Source organism: Crotalus tigris, unplaced genomic scaffold (genome assembly GCF_016545835.1).
Source record: "Crotalus tigris isolate CLP2741 ecotype Arizona unplaced genomic scaffold, ASM1654583v1 scf7180000017536.10889498, whole genome shotgun sequence".
Taxonomy (NCBI): Eukaryota; Metazoa; Chordata; class Lepidosauria; order Squamata; family Viperidae; genus Crotalus; species Crotalus tigris.
In genome coordinates this window covers 1889964-1906028 of record NW_024096460.1, presented here as the reverse complement: position 1 = coordinate 1906028, position 16065 = coordinate 1889964, and the positions used below count along the sequence as shown (strand labels likewise).

Genomic DNA, 16065 nt, shown 5'->3' with positions numbered 1-16065 from the left:
CACCCTTACATATAAGTAACATATAAATATTAATCACTGTCCATCTTGAATACATAATGGAAGGAGGAAACTTTAGAGCTTACAAGGTTAATACTGTATGGAGCAAAACTGTGACTGAATCTGGATGTTCTGCTTCGGATACCACGGAGCCTCCTCCCAGAAGGTAACAAGGAAAACAGGTCATGAAGAGGATGTGTAATGTCCCAGACAATCTTATGGACCCTGCTCAAGCAATGCTTCTGTGCTATGTCCTGGATGGGAGGGAGGGAACTGCCAATGATATTTTCAGCCATCCTCACCACTCCCTGCACCACCTTCCTGTCTGAAGCAGTGATGCTTCCAAACCAGACTGTGATGCTGTATGACAAGATGTTCTCGATCGTCTTTCTGTAGAAAGTGGTAAGGATAGGGGAAGGAAGATGTGCTTTTCTCATGTGACCCAAAAATGCAGACGCTGTTGTGCCTGCTTCATCAGTGTCTCGCTGTTGAGTGACCAAGCCAGCCTACTTGTTAACCGCACACCCAGGAATTTGATGCTGGTAACCATCTCCACAGGTGAATCGTTAATGCACAGAGGAGTGTGGCTGTGCCTGCCTTTTCTTAAATCGACAATGATCTCTTTGGTTTTTCCAGTGTTTAAAACTAGGCTGTTTTCCTTACACCAGTTCACTAAACCCTCAACCTCCTTGTAGTAAGCACCCTTATTGTCATCAAGAATAAGGCCCACTATTGTTGTATCATCTGCAAACTTCATAATATGCTTGGTGGCAAACCTAGCACAACAATCATGGGTCAACAGGGTGAACAGCAGAGGACTTAAGACACAGTCCTGAGAAGAACCTGTGCTCAAGAAAATGGCGTTAGAATTATTTGTTCCAGCTCGCACATATTGGGGCCTGCTAGTAAGAAAATTAAGAATCCAGTTGCACAAAGGAGTGTTTAAGCCTAAAACGCCCAGTTTGTCTACTAGTTGCTGGTGAACTGAAGTCGACGAACAACAAATTCACATGAGTATTTCTTTCCTCTAGTGCTTCAAGCTCAGACGGAGAACAGAATAAATAGCATCCTCCGTGGAGTGATGTGATCATAAGATGTAAGTATGGGGAGAGAGAGTTCAAGCCCAGTGCTTTTTTTCTAAAAAAAAAAAAAAAGGTACTGGAACTCACACACGTCATATAACCTGCCTTGCCTACCCTACAAGGTTCCATCCAAAAAAGGTGCCGGAACTCCGTTCTGGGCGTTCTGTTCAAGCCTATAAGGATCATGCAGAGGACAAAAAAGGAGAATACAGGAATCAAATTAGCCTGCAATAGCAATAGCAATAGCATTGCTTTACAGCCCTCTCTAAGTGGTTTACAGAATCACCATATTGCCTCCAACAATCTGGGTCCTCATTTTGCCGACCTTGGAAGGATGAAAGGCTGCGTCAACCTTGAGCTGGTACTGCATTCTAACCACTGAGCCACCACAGTTTATCTTTCCCTTAGTCCTTCATCAAGCCCTGAGGAGGTGATCTGCTCAGGTAGAATTATCCTCTGAACCAGGTATTTCAACAATAACCCTAGTGTATTTTACAGTTGCATATGTTTCCCATCTTATTTTCAGCTACAGTTAGGCAACACAAAACAAGATTCAGAAGTTTAATACAGTCCAATGGATTTGGCTACCCAATTTCTTGTTTACTGAGTAAATCACTGGGTTCATAAAGCACATCATGATATAATCCAGTGTTTCTCAACCTTGACAATTTTAAGACATGTGGACTTCAACTCCCAGAATTCCACAGCCAGCAATGCTGGCTGTGGAATTCTGGGAGTTGAAGTCCACATGCCTTAAAATTGTCAAGGTTGAGAAACACTGAATAATCCATGATGCAGTAACTAACCCCAACTAGGTTTGCACAATATTCTACCCCAAAAACGTATCACATTTTGGTTGGCTGCTTACAAATGAACTCTGGTGTTGTGTTCCTATAATACAGTATATTTTAAATAACTGAAACCAAATTAAGTTACAATGGTTTATTTTTCCTTTGAACATGACTGTTATGTAATTCAGAAGGAATATAATTTTCATTTGAAAAAAAAGATAGTTGGCAGATTGTTGTGACAAATACATTTTATTTTCAGTTGGTTAGAGATTATTCCTTCAGCATCAGGACTTTTAATTGGAACAGTTTTGTGTTGTCACATCCTGTGATGAAGAAACAAGGACCTTATAGATTCCAAAGAGCATTTTGCCTTCTCTTCATGCAAGAACATTTTGAGCTTTTGAAAGGTTATGATTGTCTCATCACATAAATATAAAATTAGTAATGGAGCAAGTCATATTTTTGAAAATGTTAGAGAAATGGGATATTTTTGTATTCTTTGGTTGATCAGTTTTCTAGTACAAAACAAAACAAAACATTACTAGATGATGGCAGATATAATAATGTAGACGAAAAGGGTGCTGTTATTTTTCCAGTTGTTCATAATTAACGTCAGGGCTGAGCCAAAATGTCCAATTATTCTTTGTCAAAAGCACACACTATTTTGAGCAGTGCCAAATCTTTTGTATTTTTATTGCATGTTTTCACCAATTTGTTAGCTCCACTTGTTCTCACTGATGTTATCACAATGCTAGATCTGACTGAACATGTTGCATTGTGACATCATCCTATTTAGGGCATGATGAACTGTGGTGGCGCAGTGGTTAGAATGCAGTATTGCAGGCTAATTCTGCTGACTGCTGACTACCAGAAGTTTGGTAGTTCAAGTCTCACTTGGCTCAAGGTTGACTCAGCCTTCCATCCTTCCAAGGTCAGTAAAATGAGGACCCAAATTGTTGGGGACAATAGGCTGACTCTATAAACTGTTTAGAGAGGGCTGTGAAGCAGTATATAAATCTACGTGCTGTTGCTCTTGCTATGATGTTAATTAGATGGGCGTCACTCATGTAATAATCCTTTCTTTTTCCTCCATTATCATTATGACTGTAGATAATGTGTAATCAAACACTTCCTATTTACAAATACAAATACAATGCAATGGCCTTCCTAAAAATTAACAGGGAAATTATTTTGTAATATATAAGATCCAGGGAATGCCTCTTAACGTCTTCAAAGTTTAAGGAAACATTCTTTCCTGAAATAAAGTATTGATCACCTCCTAGATCCAGGTAATCACATTAATTCCTGATCTCTGCAGGATCCCAGAGGAGCAGAGGACATACTAAAAAGCAAGTATTTACTTCATTAGAATCCACATGCCCAAAGGAATCCCAGGAAACACGGGAAGACATTACCTCAGGATTAATACATCCTGAAAATCAAGCTTTGCTGAATCTGAGCGATTGTGCCAGGGAAGAGGTTTAAAAGCAATTGCAAAAGGATTTACCCTCTGCCCCCCATTCCCCTCAAAAAAGACTTCTGGCCAACAACTTGTGTAAAGAAGGAAGAGAAGAATACTTCATTTACTGCCACAGTGTAGGCTTGAACTTTAGCTCATGCCTATGCTTAATCTGATTCACTTCTAGTTATCTTCCAGGTGTTGTTTTTGTCACTTCATTTCCTGCACTGCTCAGTAAACTAAGGAACCAACTGGAGTTGGCAAACAGACTTGGGAGTGATTGATTCAAGAGTGGCTCCTGTGGCCTGTAGCTACCAGACTGTTGGCGTTCTGTCTGAGGTCAAGCATGTGCATGCATGGTGGGTAAATGAGATTTATTATAGAGAGGCAAATATAGGTATTGGCAGACAAGGCATGAAGTACATGGAGATATAATTCCCAAGCAGTTTCCAAGTCCTTAAGAGCTTGTCTGGGTGAGCTTCCTGGTAGTCAGACACTAAAAGAGCAAACAGAGGAATAGTCTCAGTCAGAGTCTGAAGGACAGTGTATTGCAGCATGATTGCCAGCCAATCTGGGTCACAAAGAAGCAGAGTGTCCATGAACAAGATTTAGAGGAAGCAAATGCATAGAATGTTGCTGTTTCCAAAAAAACAACAACACCTGATGGGTAGTGATGGTTTTTAAATAGAGCTGGCAACCTGTGCAGGTAATCAAAGATGGGGATTCCCTTGATGGCGAGAGGCTGTGAAGGATGTCTTTACCCTACTTAGCAAACTTGGTGACATACCACTAGGGTGGATCTTGGATCTGATCTCTCATCACTTTATGCCACCAGCTTCTTAGCATGTTCCCCTAGAGCAGGGGTGTCAAACTACTGGCCCGTGGGCTGGATGCGTCACGCCGAAACTGCACCCATGGCAATGGGGAAAAAGTGATATATCGTAACACGTCACGTGACATTGCAAGTTTGACACCCCCTGCCCTAAAGCAGTGTTGGTGAACCTGTGGCACGCGTGCCAGAGGCGGCACTCAGAGACCTCTCTGTGGGCACGCACGCCATGCCCCAGAGATGGCAACCATCCCTCTTCAACCAGCCGCCCGCTAACTCGCCGAGGTCCCATGTGGCTGGATGCATCCTAGCATGGCTGGTTTCCCTCCCCCCTGTCCCATTCCTCCTGACCTTGCATGCTCTCCTTTTCCCACTGCGTTGCCTCCTCAGCTGTCGGCAGGCCATCCAGCTGAGAGGCGGCTTCTCTGAATTGCTGGTGGTGGGCTGTGGAGCCCCAGAGTGCACCAGTCGAGGGGCCGGCAGGCTGTGGCTGCTGACAGACACTGTCAGCCCCCATGCGCTTGCTGGCCTCTGTGTGCAGGGGCTGATGGTGTCAGGCAGCAGCCTCCCAGGCCCCTGCCTCACTGTGTCCTGCAACAATGGCACCCCCGCCCTGCCTCATCTTGCCTCACCACACCCCGCAGGACAAGCATCCTGCCCACTGCCCCACCTGCCAGAGACCCCCTGGATCTCTCCCAACCCTGCCTGGCCCCCACAGGCATCCCTCCCCACGAGCATCAAGGTGACCATGCCCACCTTGGTCACACCCACCCAGTCTGCCATGACCACCACAGCTACGCCCACCCAGTGGGCCACGCCCACCTGGCACCCAGCAATAAATAAGTGGGTTTTGGGTTGTAGTTTGGGCACTCGGTCTCTAAAAGGTTCGCCATCACTGCCCTAGAGCAACACCTTCCAAATCTTTTTGGTGTTTGTAGCATCAGTGGTAGCATCTTCTAATTCAGATCCTTCCAAATCTGAGCTGACTGTGGCAACTGGGAAATTCCACAAGCAGTTGCTAAAATCCTTCTCAATCTATAAAGCATCTGGGGTAGGCCTTTCTTCTTACTCTGCTTACTCCTCAGGGAACAAGGGGCAGATAATTTCACTTCAACCAGAAATGAACAGACCATGACAAAGTGCTAGATTTTACTCTCAATATCCAGATCACTAAACAATTGTTCTGAGGCAAACACAAAGTCTAATATATGGTTACTTAGATATTTGAGGCCTGAGCAAGGATTAACTCATGGCTGATATGGAGGCCATGAACTCCTCAGCTCTCCTAAATACAACACCTGAAACAAGGAGATTGAAGCCACCCAGCCCTTGCTGGCAAAATGACTGCAACATCAGCCCTGAGATACGCCAGCAGGATTCTCATTTTTTCCCTCTGATCCACCTTAACGAACAGGCACTCATGCCCAGTCAGGAACAGATGCCCTGCCAGCAGGAAATTATTTTCAGCGCCACCCCAGGTTGCTAGTTTTGGCACTGAGGCTGAAAAAGAATCAAAACTTGGGAAAGCAGATATATGGGCCAGAAATATTAGGGTCCTTACCCTATCAGATTTTAATAATGCATGCCAGATCTACCAGCTGTTTTCCTTACAGAGAAACTTGGCATTTACCATCATCAACTGAAAGCGAATGTCACCGATCATCACTTATAATACTACAGAAAAGAAGACACAATGGCCAACAGCAAAAAGCAACTACAAATACAGGGAGCATGACTGGTAAATTGGCAGGAAAAGAAAAGTGTAATTAATAGTTTTATAATTTAAGGTCTTTTTAAAGAAATTTGTGTGTGTGTGTGTGTGTGTGTCACAATCATTCGTTTTGATTCTCCTCTCCCCAGATAGGGAATATCGACTGCAATCTTATTTTCTGTGTTAATAAAGAACTTTTCTGTTGTACATTCTGCTCCCAGAAAGAACTACTTGGAGCATTCGAATTAGACTCTTTACCATAAATGCACAAAGCAGCAAACTAGCTGAGCCCTTCTGGATTTGTGATGCAAGGGCTGAAATGACAGATCGAGGTAGGCAAGCTTCAATGAAAACAAATGGGTACCAATTCGTTCCTCCAGAACACAGGTGGTGTGTGTTATGCAGGAAAATGAGCCAACTCATTTTGTTCAGGCAGGAGTGTGGCTGAGCCAAGTTTCTGACAGGCAGATAGCTTGCCTCGTAGAGTGGAAATCTAAATGAGAAACTCACAGCAGGCTGGTTTTTATAGATTCTGATTTAAATGAAGTGTCAATACAAACAGAATAATATCACCATTTTTATGCCGGATAGAAATTCAGAGAAATATAGTAATAAAATTAAACATGAAAGGGTATGGAGAAAAAAAACACAGACTTTTATTTTTTTATTGCTGCACATAACTAAAACATTTGTTTACATAAATATAGTAACAATGAATGTACTGTCTAGACTCTAGTTCATGGAAGGCAGGCAACAGTTACATTAGCTTGCAAAATAGCTTTTTTATTAGAAATTATAGCTTGCATAGAATAACTTGAGCAAGTTTGTAGTAAAAGTAGACTTTTGTTATGCTTCTGGCATCCTGGCCAATATGTGCCAGGATGTTTTCACTGTTAGCTGTGAATGCTGCATATCAGAAAAATATGACTAAAGCTGCTAAATTAGTCTACGAAATGTTCCTAAAAAGTATAATATGAAAGCCTTGATTGACCAAAGCCACGATGGGTGGTTGAAATCATTATTAATGGACACATCTGTTAAAGATCATAGCATATGGAAGATTGTGACTTAAAATATAAAAATGGTAAATGGCAAATTTCAGAAGTGAAGCAATTAAAGAAAAATGAGTATGTTGGGTGTCTGTGAAATTAAAGAAAAGGCAAAGGATCTAATAGATTGAATGAAGATGATCTGATCTGGTGGAGTAAAGCTGATGAGTATGTGTAGGGAGATGAAAGTGTAATTATGAATGAAAGAACTAAAATGTCACAAAGTACAAATCAGTGCCATCTAGGTAGTTGTAACATGTTCTTTTTTTGAAAGTAAAATGACTTTAGATTCAAATTTGCAAGATACTACATGCATTTTTTCTGACCTTGTAACAAGGCTTTCATATCAATTAAAGTAACTCTGACAATCGCCTTGTTTTTTGTAATATGACAATTGATCAATTAAATTCTCATTAGAATGATGAGCCATGCTTTCAAAGTGTCTGGAACTATCTAAGTTCTTGATCCTTATAGTAAAATAAGCAAAATCCCTCCAAATCTGTCAAAACATATTTTCTCACCTTACAATAAAACATTGGGAATTCAGCTGATTCCAAATACACTGAACTATCCCATAACAACAAACCTCATTGCTCCTAATCAAGCCTGGTTCTTTCCATCAGTTTTCCATTTTCTTGCTAAGCTATTAGGAGGAGGATTTCTAAATACAGCATCTTGTGTAATACATATAATATAATCGTAATGACAGAATGATAAGCAATCTGTAATTAATAATAGTAGAAGTGCAATAGCAAATATTCAATTAAAAGAGTTTAACCTTAAAAACATTTAAATTGATAGGTTTCACTGGATGCATTATAATAGCATAGTAATTAGTAAAATTGGATTAATAATGCATTAAAATGTATTGCATATGTGTGCTTTAACTGGCAAGAGGAAATGAAACCAGTCAGATTAAATTAGATTAGTAAATGACTGCAGCACCTTAATGCCATTCCCCCCCCCCTCCTTTTGTTTGGAGACATATTTCTTCTGATAGCAATTCTTGAGGCAGGAGCAATACTCCTTGCCTTGGGCTGCTTCTATCGTTCTTACATGTTTCTTTTTCCAACTATTTCTTATCTCCCTCTTTCTGCCAAATAAAGAGCTGACATTTTGATCAAGAGAAGGAGCAGGGATGGAAATACACATAAAAAGGAATATCAGATTGAAAGAACTCCCCCGAGTGGACACATGTATAAATGTATAGAGAAAAACTCATCTCTAATGCAACCTTGGGGACTTGAATTATTTACACTCTTTTAATCCCCTTAATTTGAAATCAAGATAACTCATATTGCTTTACAGCCAAGCTTTCAGTTGTACTATGCATTCAGGAACAATTCCTGAGCAATCACTGAATTTAACAAATTCATAATCCACCAGCATTTTCTACAAGTATTTTGAGAGCTTAGGCACCTCTTCTTCATTCCCGTTTACTTTTATTGAAATGATTTTTACAGTTTGTATATGTGGTAGGCAAAATAATAAGGATACTATGGTCCACAGAGAACAGGAAACAGTGTTATTTGCTTCTACCCTATATAAGGCTTTTGGAATGTGAGCTAAATTATAAAGCCTTACAATTAGCTCTGATACTATTTACTATCTTAACGCTATTAGAGACTTGTTTGAAAAATCACTGGGTGAGTTTACCTTTACTCTGAATAAAAGAAAAATTAATCATAACTTTGAGAGCTTAAAGAATTTAAAATAAACAGCAAAAACTAAGTAAGATTTAGTTATTAATAAGATCCAAGAAAGTAGCACTGGATTAAATTTACAAAATTGCAGACAATTAAATTTGAAATGTTGATTGATTCTACAACTTTTTTGAACTAACCATAGCAAAAAAATGCCTTCCCATGAGAACCACAATTATTTTGGATATCTTGGCTTATAACAAAGATAAGTATCTTTATGATTTTAGAAACTGGACACTGGAGAGGATTAAGGATTCTATAAGAAAGGGGAAAAATACAAGCCGGCTTTTAGCATTGATTAACTCTGACTAAGAAAATGATGCAAAACATCATAACACTAGAAATACTAAGAGACACTTTTATGAATGGAACCAGAAATTAGCAGTTGCAATATCAGTGAGTTGTGGTGGTGCAGTTTTCCTAGATCAGGAAATCCTTCCGACAGTCAACCATATGCTTTCACCTCATGGTTTTATTGCAATGTACTCTACATTGGGGCTGCTCTTGAAGATTACCCAGAACCTTCAGCTGGTCCAGAATGCAATGACATAGGCAGTGATAGGCATGCCTTGATATGCCCATGTAATACTTCTGCTTTGCAAGTTATCTGGTTGCCACTTTGCTTTCAGGTACAGTTCAAGGTCCTGGTAACTACTGTGAAATCTTACATGGCATAGGGCCTTTTACTTGAGGTACTACCTGTCTCCCACAGCATCTGCCTGACTGGTTTGATTTGGAAACATTGGTGCACTCCAGGTTCCATTCATAAATAGGACATCTCTTTCTTGTCCCTGAAGGTATAGAGTCCGATTCCTGAGACTAAATAAATTCTAATCCATTAATGCCTAATGGGTCCTTGGTGAATTAAATCTTGTGGAATTCAACAAATTGTATTGATTAAAATATTCATTTAGCTTCAATTCATTTAAATGTCTGAACTGATTTGAATAATTGATTCAAATGTTTGAATTTTTGCTTTACCTCCTGACTCTTTTATTACAGTTGTGCAACCTTGTTTAATTAAGTAGTGCAGAACACTCTGCTTATACCATTCACTTTCAACAGTATTGACACATTAATAATCTATATCGAGTCTTAGTGCACAGTGGAAACTCAATCTTTCCTTCTCATTTCCTAACATTTACTGGCTTTCGAATTCCAGGGACATTACTGCTGATAATGCTCATGATTCTTTCTATGCCTATCCTGCCTCTCAATGGACTGTTATCTTGCAGAGGCATAAAATCCCTCCCAGACTGTATTTAATATTGGAAATGATGGACGGGGATGGAAACTGTTCAAAGGGGATGGAAGTCTTCTAGAGGAAACAGAGATATTCAGGATCTCTGGCGAATGGAAAAGAAGTCGGGGGGATCTTCATGTGCTTGAAAAAGTACCCTTGTATAAAAAAATGAGAGATCTTGAAAGTTCTGTTTTCAGACATACCAGAATTAATAACTGCCTTACTTATTTAATAAACTCTGCAGTAGTTTTCTGTCATACTTTGAACACTTACTGTAGGACCTTAAAGGCCACATCCAGAGATCATTAAATTAGGTTGCATGAGGGCTAGTATAGGTCATGCATATTCCAGACTGTAAGTTAGAAAGAAAAACAATATTACCTTTTCCCAAATTAACTTGTCCATTTTTTGAAATGTATTTTCTTAATTTTCCTTTATTTTCACTAGAAAAAATATGCATGTGTACAAGTGTCATGCCTGCTGTAATGCTAGAAAGATGTATCTGGAACCTGTATTTTTACTTTCTTTCCATCCCCCCAGTCTTTAATTAAAATTATACTTTTCTGCTACTAATCTTGTTTCAATCTTTTTTTTTTTATTAAAAGTTTTATAAATTTTACAGAAAAAACAAAAACAATACAAAACAAAAAACAACATATACAAAAAAGAAAAATTAAACAATACAATACAATACAATAAAAACCCCATCCCACACCCCTCCCAAAAACCCTCCCTTCCCCCCCCTGAGCTTCCCAGAGCAGAATATAGGCTTAAAAAATAAAGATAAAAATTAAAATAAAAACTTTATATTTATATATATGAAAAGGATATCTATAATATATATGAAAATAAAACTTATGAAAAAGCTATATGATATTTTTGTATACCCAATCTAAATTGTATAAATTTTATCCATTTATCCCAAATAGCAAAAAACTTCTCTTGCGTTTGTTGCTTTAAGAAAGCCGAAATCTTTGCCATTTCCGCCAAATAAGCTACTTTAAAAAACCATTCCTGCAGTGTAGGCAAAGATTCCTTCTTCCAATATTGTCCAACTAACAGCCTCGCGGCTGTAATCAAATTTAGCATCAATACAACCTCCTTTGTATCACAATCTGTAACAATACCTAACAAAAATAATTGCGGAGTAAATTTTACCCTCCTTCTAAAAATTCTCTGGATATTCCACCATATTTTGATCCAAAATGCTTTTATCTCTCTGCATGACCACCAAATATGATAATAAGAAGCCTCCTTATAACCACATCTCCAGCATTTAGGTTGTACGTCAGGGTACATATAAGACATTTTTTGTGGATCAAGGTGCCATCTATAAAACATTTTATAAAAATTCTCCCTTAAATTTTGTGCTTGAGTAAATTTGACATTTCTCACCCAAATAGTTTCCCAAGTGTCCAATAAGACTGGCTCACCAAAGTTCTGCGCCCATCTAATCATACAATCTTTAATTAGTTCCGTTTCTGAGTCCAATTCAACTAAAACCCCATAAATTCTCTTAATGTGGGTTTGTCTTTGATCCTTCAGTTGCTTAATAAGATTTTCATCTTCTCTAAGAAAACCCACCTTACAATCCATCTTCCATCTATCTAGTAGTTGCCTATATTGGAACCAAGAATAAATAAAATTTTCTTGTGCTAATTCTTCCCGTGATTTTAATTGCCAGTTTTGTCCATCCCATTTAAGTAACTGTCTATAAGACACCATATCCATTTTAACCCCTCTTTTTATTCCTTCTATCGCATGCCAAGGTATAGCCCATAATGGTACTTTAAAATCACTTTTATAATATTTTCTCCAAATCCTAAGTAAAGAAATTCTTAAAATATGAGATTTAAAAGCCCAATCTATTTTTTTATTAAATATTAAATAGGCATGCCACCCATAAAGTAAATCCCATCCCTCTAAATAAAGTATCTCAGAGTTTGTCAAATTTACCCAATCACTAATTAATGTTAAAGCCACCGCATCATAATATAATTTCAAATTTGGTACCTTGAGTCCACCCCTCTCACGAAAATCTTGCATAATTTTGAACTTAACCCTTGGTTTTTTCCCTGCCCAAATAAATTTATTGAGACCCTTCTGCCATTCATTTAAATTAATCTCATTTTTCAAAATTGGTAACATTTGAAACAAAAAAAGAAACTTAGGTAGAATATTCATTTTTATCACTGCAATTCTTCCCATAAGGGATAATTGCAGCTTTTCCCAGTTCTTCAAGTCCTTCTGTACCCTGACCCACAACCTTTCATAATTATTTTTAAATAATTTTGCATTAGAAACAGACAGCATCACCCCCAAATATTTTACCTTATTAACAATCTCAAAACCCGTCGAGTTAACCAAAATCTGCTTCTCCTGACTCGACATATTTTTAGGTAAAATTTTAGTCTTATTTACATTAATCTTAAAACCCGAGACCAAACCATAATGGTGAATCAACTGTAATAAGTTTACTACAGAATAATCAGGTTGCGACAAAGTAACAACCAAGTCATCCGCAAAAGCTCTCAACTTATATTCTTTTTTATTAACATATATTCCTTTAATTTCCTGAGACTCTCGAATTTTGATCAATAATATTTCCAATGTTAAAACAAACAACAATGGCGATAAAGGACACCCCTGTCTAGTACCTTTCTCTATTGTAAAAACCTCCGACAAACCTCCAATATAATAAGTTGTGCCGTTTGTTTTTGATATATTACCGTAAGAGCTTGTATTATCTTTTCACCAAAATTCATTTCTTCCATTACTCTTAACATAAAATGCCAATTCAATTGATCAAATGCTTTTTCAGCATCTAAAAATATGAGCCCTGCAGAGACTTGGTTGTTCTTGTCTAAATATTCTACTAAGTTAATAATTTGTCTGACATTGTTTTTCATATACCTTCCTGTTATAAACCCTGATTGATCTTTATGCACAAGATGATGCACCACCCTCATGAGCCTATTTACCAAAATTTTTACAAATATCTTATAATCCACGTTTAAAAGAGATATAGGCCTATAATTTTTTGGTAAAGTAAGATCTTGGTCCTCCTTCGGAATCAATGATATAAAAGCACTACGCCATGAAGGAGGAATCTCTAAACCCTGTAAAATACCGTTAAAAAGATCATTTAATGGTTGGATCATCTCCTCCATTAAGGCTTTATAGTAAACAGCTGTTAACCCATCCGTACCCGGTGCTTTCCCTAATTTCAATTGTTGAATTGCTGAGGCAATTTCCTCCTTGGTAATTAAACCATTAATTTCATATTTCTGATCCTCAGTCAGTTTAGGAAAACTTGCCTCAGCTAGATATTTATTTATGTCTAACAATTGTACATTAGTAGATTTATATAGGTTTTGATAATAATCCAAAAAAGATTTTTTAATTAATTCCTTCTGAGAAACTAGTTTACCCTTATAATTTATTTTCTCTATTATTCTCTGTCTCTGTTTCTTTCTTAATTGATAAGCCAACCATCTCCCCGGCTTATTAGCATTACAAAAGTGTTTTGTTTCATAAATAATAAGTTGGTTGCAGCTTGATCTGCTATCAACATATTAAATTGTGACCTTAATAACTTTACAGATTCTTTAGTACTTTCATCAGAAGGATTTAGAATCAAAACCCTTTCTTTTAGTTTAATTTCATCTTCAAGTTCTCTACGTTTCTGAATCTGATTTCGCTTATAAAAATTATTCATTTTTATCAAAACACCGCGCATAAATGCTTTACCTGCATCCCATACCATTGACATTGAAGTCCCCTTGTACATATTCAAAGCAAAATAGTCCTTTAAACACTCCTTTAGTTTTTGAACATTCTTCTCTTGTCTAAACAAATTTTCATTAACTCTCCAGGATCTTCTTTCCTCTTTCTCTTGAATCAGCTCCATCCAAACTGGACTATGATCCGTCAGTGATCTAGGAAAAATCTTTACATTCTTTACTTTATTATACAAATCCGTGGTAATCAAGAAAAAGTCAATTCTTGAAAAAGATTGGTGTCTGTCAGAAAAAAAAGTAAAGTCTCTCTCCTCTTGATTACGTTCCCGCCAATAGTCCCTTAATTCCCAGTCTTCTTTCATATCAAAAAAGGCTTTAGGTAGCCTTGCTTGTTTAAGAAAAGGAGAGGAACCTTTCTTATCCCTTTGTGTATCTAAGACACCATTCCAATCACCCATTAATACCACTGATCTATAATCAAGCAAAGTTATTTTTTGGTGTAACTGTTTATAAAATTGTTCCTGTTGTTGATTTGGAGCATAAAGTCCAACTATAAGTACTTTCTTTCCATAAATACCAAGTTCAATCATCACATATCTCCCCTGGGGATCTGATTCTACCAGACAAGCTGGCAGGTTTTGTTTAACATATATAACAACTCCCCCTTTCTTCCCAGGTGCAGGAGATATAAAATGAGATCCCAAACGAGCATTAACTAAATATTTCTGATCTTTAAGTAAAATATGAGTTTCCTGTAAACAAATAACATCATTGGTATGTTGCTTCAAATAGTAAAAGATTTTTTTCCGTTTCTGAGGAGAATTCAACCCATTAACATTCCAGGTCAAAAACTTTGCCATCTCCCTTGGCACGCAGCCTGGAGAAGACACCATCAAACTCTGACAGAGCTGCGTGTGTTGCATAACTCTTGGGTCTTGCTCCTCCCACCGGCGGTGATGCACTTCCAGGAGAATTCTCTTTGGGCTCTTTTTTACGTTGCTCCTTCTCTTTACGCTTATAGGCTGCACGAGTCATCCTCTGCTCTTTAGCCTCCGTTTGGCGTTGCTTTGCCACTTCAATCATCCCTGCGGAAACCAAATCTAGTGCCTCAGATTGCTGCTCAGCTTCCTTACCACTCAAAGATTTCCGACCAGATGAAGTTGAGCCTGCACTCAGGACCGAAGTATAAAAATCTCTAGCTTTGTCAACTGTATTCAATCTATAACGTGTCCCAGCATGGCTCAACACGATACCCATCGGAATTTCCCATCTGAATGGCATCGATCTAGCTTTAAGCTCATTGGTTAAAAAAGCAAAGTCTTTCCTACTTCTTAAAATTTTGGATGGGATTTCCTTTAGAATGATGACATCTTGGGCGGCAATCTGGAATCTTTTGTTGTAAAAAGCTTGTATAATCTCATTCCGCAGGGACTTCTTTGTAAAGTAAATCACCACATCTCTGGGCAAATTCTTCTGCTTAGCAATCCAGGAGTTGAGTCTATAAATTTTTTCCACTTCTCTCTGTAATTCTCCTTTATCCATATCCAAAGCCAGCGCCAAATCATTAAGAACCACCTCCATCAAATCTTGATTCATATCTTCCTTTAGGCCTCTAATCCTCAGGGCATACTCCATCTGTCTGTATTGAAACATCAAAATATCTTCTTGTGAGGAGTCAACCTTCCTTTCCACGTCTTGAATTTTGTCATCCAAAGAGTCAACTTTGTCTTCCACTTCCTCCAGCCTTGCATCGAGCTTAACCACCACAGTAGCCAAACCTGAGACAGCTGCCAGTATATCTTGTCGTAATTCATTATTATTTTCTTGCAATTTGGACTTTATCCCCGTTATCTCTTCTTTGAGATCAGATTTAATTTCTGATTTAATCTGTGAAACAAATTGAGTCATCTCCTCTCTCATTTGAACTACAATCTCTCCCATTATGCCTCTAACCTCTTGTGCTGAAAGTCCAGGTAGAGGAGGAGAGGGTGGTGGCTGAGCCGGTGGTGCATGTTTAGATTGTTGTGGCTGTGCAGTGGAAGTTATAGGAGAAGAAATAACCTTGGGTATTGAGGAAGGTTGCTGCCTCTTTGAAGCCATTTTAAAAAGCACAATTGTCACTTCCCTTTCCCCTCCAACCAAAAAGGGAGGAGGAGAAAGAAAAAAAAAAAAAAGAAAAAAAGAGTTTTTTTTAAAAAAGAGATAAACTATAATCATTAAAGTCCAGAGTAAATCCAAAGAATAAGTAGTAAAAGAGCAAACAGTTCAAAAGAAAAAATTCTAAGCCAGAAGCAAAAGCAAAAGCAAAAAACAGTCCTTAAAAAGGGAAAGTAAAACAAAAGAGAAAGGAAAAAAAAACTCCGACACTTTCAAAACGGATCTTGTTTCAATCTTGTTATGAACCTTCATTTAACATTTCTTTTGATCAGCTGCTTTGAGCTGGCATGGAAGAAAGAAGATT

At 38.1% G+C, this 16065-nt stretch overlaps 1 long non-coding RNA gene across 1 annotated transcript; it reads left to right on the top strand.

Moving 5' to 3' along the window:
• The first annotated feature begins 792 nt into the window (after positions 1-792).
• On the top strand, positions 793-4203 carry LOC120312356. Its single transcript, XR_005557915.1, has 3 exons — positions 793-902; positions 1029-1093; positions 3189-4203. It is a non-coding gene; the product is annotated as an uncharacterized LOC120312356 (long non-coding RNA).
• Positions 4204-16065: the final 11862 nt, after the last annotated feature.